General features: G+C 42.9%; 1 gene segment (V, D, J or C); it reads left to right on the top strand.

The window, feature by feature from the left end:
• The first annotated feature begins 508 nt into the window (after positions 1-508).
• LOC309656262 (T cell receptor alpha chain constant-like) overlaps positions 509-6000 on the top strand; it is a 30401-nt gene continuing 24909 nt past the window's right edge. The window contains exon 1 of the C gene segment in view: positions 509-2717.

The following is a 6000-nucleotide window of genomic DNA, read 5'->3' as shown; positions in this document are numbered from 1 at the left end:
TCCTGTACTCAGTCTAAGGAGGATTCAAGGGTTCGGGCAGTTTCCTGGTGACGTAACCCAGAGATCCCCAGAGCAGCAGAGAAATATTCTCTGTTCTGGGCTTTGTGAGTCTGAAAAGATGTGAACACTTAGAGGTTTGACCTCTAAAATCGGGGAGTGGTCTATATATGTTAAAGCATATATTTGACCCCTGGAACTCTGTAGTAGAAAGTGGGAAGCAAAGATTCCCTAAAAGAAGGTGAGCTTATAAAGACAAAGAAGGTTTTATTTACAATTTGTAGATAGGCACTTTGGTCACTCCAGATCAAACCTAGATTGACAATAATACACACCTAATTCATAAAGTAATTGCCAACTCTTTACTCTGTGCTCTGCCAACCCGGCCTATTCTGGATCTGGTTTTTGTTGTTGGGCATAGCACAGTGTTTCCTCTGGTTCAAGCTGGCAACTGACCTTTGGATCTGGGGCTCAACTGACTGTTGTACCTGGTAGGCCGCTACAATTAAATACTATTTCCACGGATTTATTCATCTATAAATGTATGCTGTACATTTATGTAACGTAATGGGCCAGGGGGTGGAGTAGGGTGGGGGGAGAGATACTAAAAACACATACTTAAAAGGGTAACATAAGAAGAGAATTATTTATCAAAAACCAAAGAGAAAGAGAAGCCTTTTTGCTAAGTTTGGAATAGGAGCTGGTGAAAATGAGTAGAAAAGAAGCTATCCTAACCTAGAAGAATAGGATCAGATTCCATAAAGGGAACCTCTCTTTCTCATAATATTTTCACTAGAACCAGGAGAAATGCTACAAGATGGTTTTACCAGGAACTATCTTAAACCAAGTCTAGTTGGCCAGCCATATTTCTAGTCTATCCTGGCTTATTTCTACATAAGTTGCTAAACACAAAAGTGCCTATTTAAGATATTTAAATGAAGCTCTATTTCTATAGCTCTCTGGTGCCCTTCCAGCATAGTGTGCCTGTAACACACTGCTTATCGTTTCTACAAGTAAGAACAAGTTTGCCCTCCCAAACTGCATAAGTATTATAATTACTTGCCTTGGACTGAAGTCACCTCTATTTTATGTCTCCTAACTGTGTTCACTTGTTGAGATTTGTTTAAATCCAAACTGTGTGGGTGTCTAACTCTTGGCTCTGAGGTTTCCTTTCTCTTGAAAGTGTCAGCAAAATATTTTGCCCATAAATAATGTTTCATCTAGACTTGCAAATGACAGCCAACACGGCGGCCTCTTTTTTCTCCCCCCTTGCTAAAGGGAATATGCAGGCAGAGAGCAGGAGAAAAAAAGCCAAAATGTACAGTTTCACTGTGGGGCTGGGCGGGGGCTGTTAAAGTACATTTGGTTATATAATGGACTTTGGTACTTTGACAGCTAAGACGCAGTGATCTTGTTTGATCATACATACATAATACTGCTAGCTTGTTGTTGTGGTTCAGGGTGTCCTTAAAAGGAAGCTCAGGTCAGGTTGCCAAGCACAACACAGACCTAGGTCCAACTCAAGGAGAGAAGCTTCCAGATAGCCCTGGAACTAAAGGTAGAAGCAGGATTCTCCTCACAATCCAATCCACCACCGGAGGAGACGTTCCATTTATAATTAGGAAAAGAGAAAGGTAAAGAGCATTTATTTGCAGTGTCCCTGTTTCACATAGTGTGCGTATGAAGCACAGAAGACACAAGAAAGAACCCAAGCAGAAAACTAAAGAAAAGAAATCGATAAAAGCACTGAAGAAAATCAGATGCCCTTGTCTTGCCTGTCTCTGATAATGAATGGGTCTTCTTGCCTCATTCCTCATTTTGGTTCTTGAATTTTCTAGGAAAGTAGCAAAAAAATAAAAAAGCTGGTGGGGTTGCATTAGTCTTGGCCTAACTTGGTTAGTCATCTCTGGATAACACACCTCCCTTTTAGGAAGTCCAGGAGACTTTTTGTAATGAGAGTAAACATGGTGTACAACTCCAGATTTTTACTTCGGATCTGGGACGAAACTCAGTGTAAAGCCAAGTGACAGTTGTCTACAGGAAAAAGTCACCAACGTATTATCCTGAATTCCTCTTACCAGTCTGTATTTATTTTGAGTTCTTTTATTTTGTGTTTTGGGTCCTTGTTCATATGTCCCTTAAACAGATATAAAATGTAGTAAACAAATCCTATGATTCAGTAAACATTCTGAAACTGCCAGCCATACTCTTGGGATGGTATCTTATATAAGGAAAATTCCCAAATTTTAACTATTGCTGCTTTTATTAGTTGACCCAAAAAAAAAGCATTTGGATATAACTTAAAGGACCTATGAATGTCCAGGGTTTCAGAGAGGAGATGTGACAAATTAAAATTTTATTAAATTAAAATTATATATTATAATTATATTGATAATAATCTAACATTTACTGAACACTTGCTATGTGCAAAGTATTGTGTAAATGTCTCTCATACTTTAAGTCATTTAACCTTCCTCACGGTCTCCTGGGATAGATACTATCATCCCCACTTTCACAGGTGAGGAAACTGTGAAAGTGAAAAACAAAGCAAGAGGTTAAAATAGTTACCAAAGGGCTCCTACACAGAGGGGGCAGCGCTAGACCTCAGGACAGCCCACTCTCTTATCCAGGACGAGGTTTGCGTAGGAAGACGTAGCACTGTGACTCTAATGACTACAAGTTGACGTTTGGAGCAGGAATGACAGTAACTGTAAGAGCAAGTAAGTAAGAAGGAAAAAATGAGAATAATTTTAGAACAAAATGGTGGGCACAGTTACAAGCAATTCCAGCTGGGAAGCACAATGGTCAGTAACTAAATTCCAAAAAGATTTCCCAGTTTGCGCTAAGACCATAACCATTAGGACCCTGACCTGTCTACCTCACGTGTCTCCCTCACATCCTCCTCCACCGCAAAATGCTCTCTGCCTCAGGGATGCCTTCACAAGGATAAATTTGTTGAGAGCATGGGCTTTACGGTCAGAAAAAAACCAAGCTAGCTATCTGAAATTATCTCAGGTCCCCCCCAAAAGTCACTGGGTTGTATTAAGATGAGACATAACTTTTTCCAAATATTTGAAGAACTGCCATTTAGACAAGGAAAGGGGTTAGTACCAGTGGCTGAAAGGATATGTGTCTCCGCCTCCTGTGCAATCTTGTTAAACAAGGGGAACCGGCCTGCAGTGGAAAGGCTGCTTTGTGAAGTGCAGGACTCTTTCTCCTTGGAGATCTGCACACTGGGTCCTTTAGGCTGACTATCTGATGTTGTAGAAGGGATTTCTATGCTATTTTAGATATTGGACTGAATTATCTCTGGGCTCCCTTTCAATGCTAAGAGCTAAGATCTCATGACTCCAGCCTAGAGGATGAGAAGGTGAGCTCAGACCTGTTTCTTCTATTTTTATTATTTTGATAGCCAAAGAAATATGTCATTGAATTATTCATCAGCTAAAACCTATTTGGGATTTTTATACCTAGAAGATGGTGGGGTATGATCTCCCAGGGCCATAAATGGGAAAATAAAGGACCATATCAGGAAGAAAAAAAGAAAGAAGAGGAAAAGAGAATGCCTGGAGGGACGACCAGAGGTTGAATGAGGGAAATGGGGTGATTTTGCAGAGGACAGAACTAGTCTATCAAAGTTTTCACAAGTTCAGCTTTGGAAAGGGATCCAAACACAATGACAATCCAAGTAAGTGAGCAGCCTTTTATACTGGGAAATAGGGCCAGGGAAGCAAAGTTCCTTCCAATTTAAACACTCTCAAAAGGCCGTGTAATTGCTTTCTGATGGGAGAGGGCCTCTGCTGGTGGAAGACTATTGTTAGCCCAGACCATTTGTCCCCTGAGAGATAGCCTCTGAGATCTGACTGTCTCGCTCAGACTGTCGGCTGCACAAGAAAAAAGACTTAAAGCCACTTAAAGAGGATGAGGGTGAATTTTCAACCCTGTCCCCCAGGGCAGGGGAGAGAGTGATGGGGAACATTAGGACCAAGTTCAGGTAAAGGGGCCCAGCACTGTGTCGATAGAGACTCAAGTCTGGGGAGGCTCTACTTTGGAAAAGGAACTCAGCTAACTGTACAGCCTGGTGAGTGGGTTGTTTTCTACTCCAGGGAAACAGTACTATGAAGAAATTGGAAAGGGAGATGAATGAATGTCCTTAGTCTTTAGGGACTAAAGGGAAAGTCTTAGGGAAGACTTAGGGAAATGTCTTAGGGAATATTGCTGCTACTGGAGGACCCTCCTTCTTAGTTAGACAGGGATGGGGAAGCGGAAGGAAGGTCAAGACCACCTAGCGTCACTTTCAGGAACTTGAGAATCTGAGAGGAGACTGGTATGTGTCCCCACTAAAGGCAGAGGAGAAGGGCAGCCCCACGAGAGAGTGTGAGGCATCCCGAAACACCTGCTCTGGTCCACACCCAACGCAAGGGGAAGGATGTGGCCCTCACCCCAGGCCGGGCATGCCAGATTGAGGTACAGAGTTGCCAGGGTTATTTTTCTGGAGTCCTGTGATTCTCAGCCATCTCCCTATCAAAGGCTCCATCAACTCCTTTCTTATCAGAAATGACCTCTCCATCATATTCTGTAAACTTTCCCCAAAAAGCCTCTTCCCCGTTTCCTTAGTACAAGCCTCACCAATGAATGGGCTCTAGAATAGCTGGAGGGGGTCTGGGTCTGAAACTTGGACCAAGGAAAGTAAAGCTGACCCACAGGGCACAGCAGCTCGGAGGGCCTGGGTGGACCCAAGACTAAAGTATCCTTTGGGCTCTTCCCTGTGCACTAAATTGAATATAGAGATGGTAACGGCGTGCATGCCTGTGTATGGGTGAGTTCATCAGCATTTCCATGCTGGATATATGACCAGCCTGACCCTGAAAGCTTCCCAGAGCTTACAGGGCTTCCTGTTCTCAGGTTCCTTTGTGGGTTACGAATGGTCAAATGGGCCCCTGAGTGAGTTTATGGTTGACACCTATTATCCTCACTCACAGATCCAGGGCCAAACAGCCAAAGCAGAGAAGTAAGTAAATATATGAAAGGGCGAGACCCAAATACGTGCCCAGGGACAAGCATTCCAGCTCTATAAAGTGTGCACAGCGCTGGGAGACAGGATTACCATAACCATCACAAGCCCTCCACTTTGCCATGGCCATAGGACAGGGCCTTCGACAGGCATCTATGGAGTGTGATTTCCTTGGTCCCCGTGGTTTTTGCTGGGCCTCAAATCACTGTGTGACCAACTCTGCAGGGAACAAGCTAACCTTTGGAGGAGGAACCAGGATGTTAGTCAAGCCAAGTGAGTAACGGCTCTTGAGCCACAGTTCTGTCTCCAGCATTGAAGCAGGAGCCTAGCCATCAATTTTAAACTGAATGCGCCGTGTTGGCCCACGTTAATCTGTCTCAAACTTGCCTTAGAAATGTGTAGTGTTGCTCTTACGCATAAGCACATAGGTATGCACAAATTCAGTGTGGGTAAAGGATATCGCCATCTTGATATTTTCTAGGGTCTGTCTTCTTAAGAAAAGGAAAACAATTAAGGCACTTTCCTTATTTCTTCACATCGTTTGTCTGATTGTCCCACAAGGTAGAGGAAGGCAGAAAGCGATGATTCTCTCTATTCAGAGTGGTTAAGCGATTTGAATGTGGTCACAATAGCAGGGCCAGGACCCATGTGTTCTAAGGTTCAATATATTGCTGTCTGTACCAGGCTGCAGCCTCTATAACCAGCATTCTGATCTGTCTCCTCTGGCCCTCAGTTTTCCCAATTAATGCAACTGAAATATTGGTAATTCTTATCTCCTGGCTCACAGAAAGTGTGTGAGGATTAAAAGAACATTGCTCTGAAAAAGTTGAGCTGGAGGTTTGTTTAGAGTGCTTTTTTTTTTTTTTTTTTTGAGGAAGGGGGTGGATATTGTTTTTGTTGTTGACGATATTGTCCTTTTCATTAAGGAAGAGAATAAAGAAGGGAGAGATACTTGAAAGCCAAGGTGATATGATCAATACGTGAACGTG

This window comes from Balaenoptera physalus (genome assembly GCF_965194825.1).
Source record: "Balaenoptera physalus genome assembly, chromosome: 2".
Lineage (NCBI taxonomy): Eukaryota > Metazoa > Chordata > Mammalia > Artiodactyla > Balaenopteridae > Balaenoptera > Balaenoptera physalus.
This window is presented reverse-complemented; position numbering and strand designations above follow the sequence as displayed.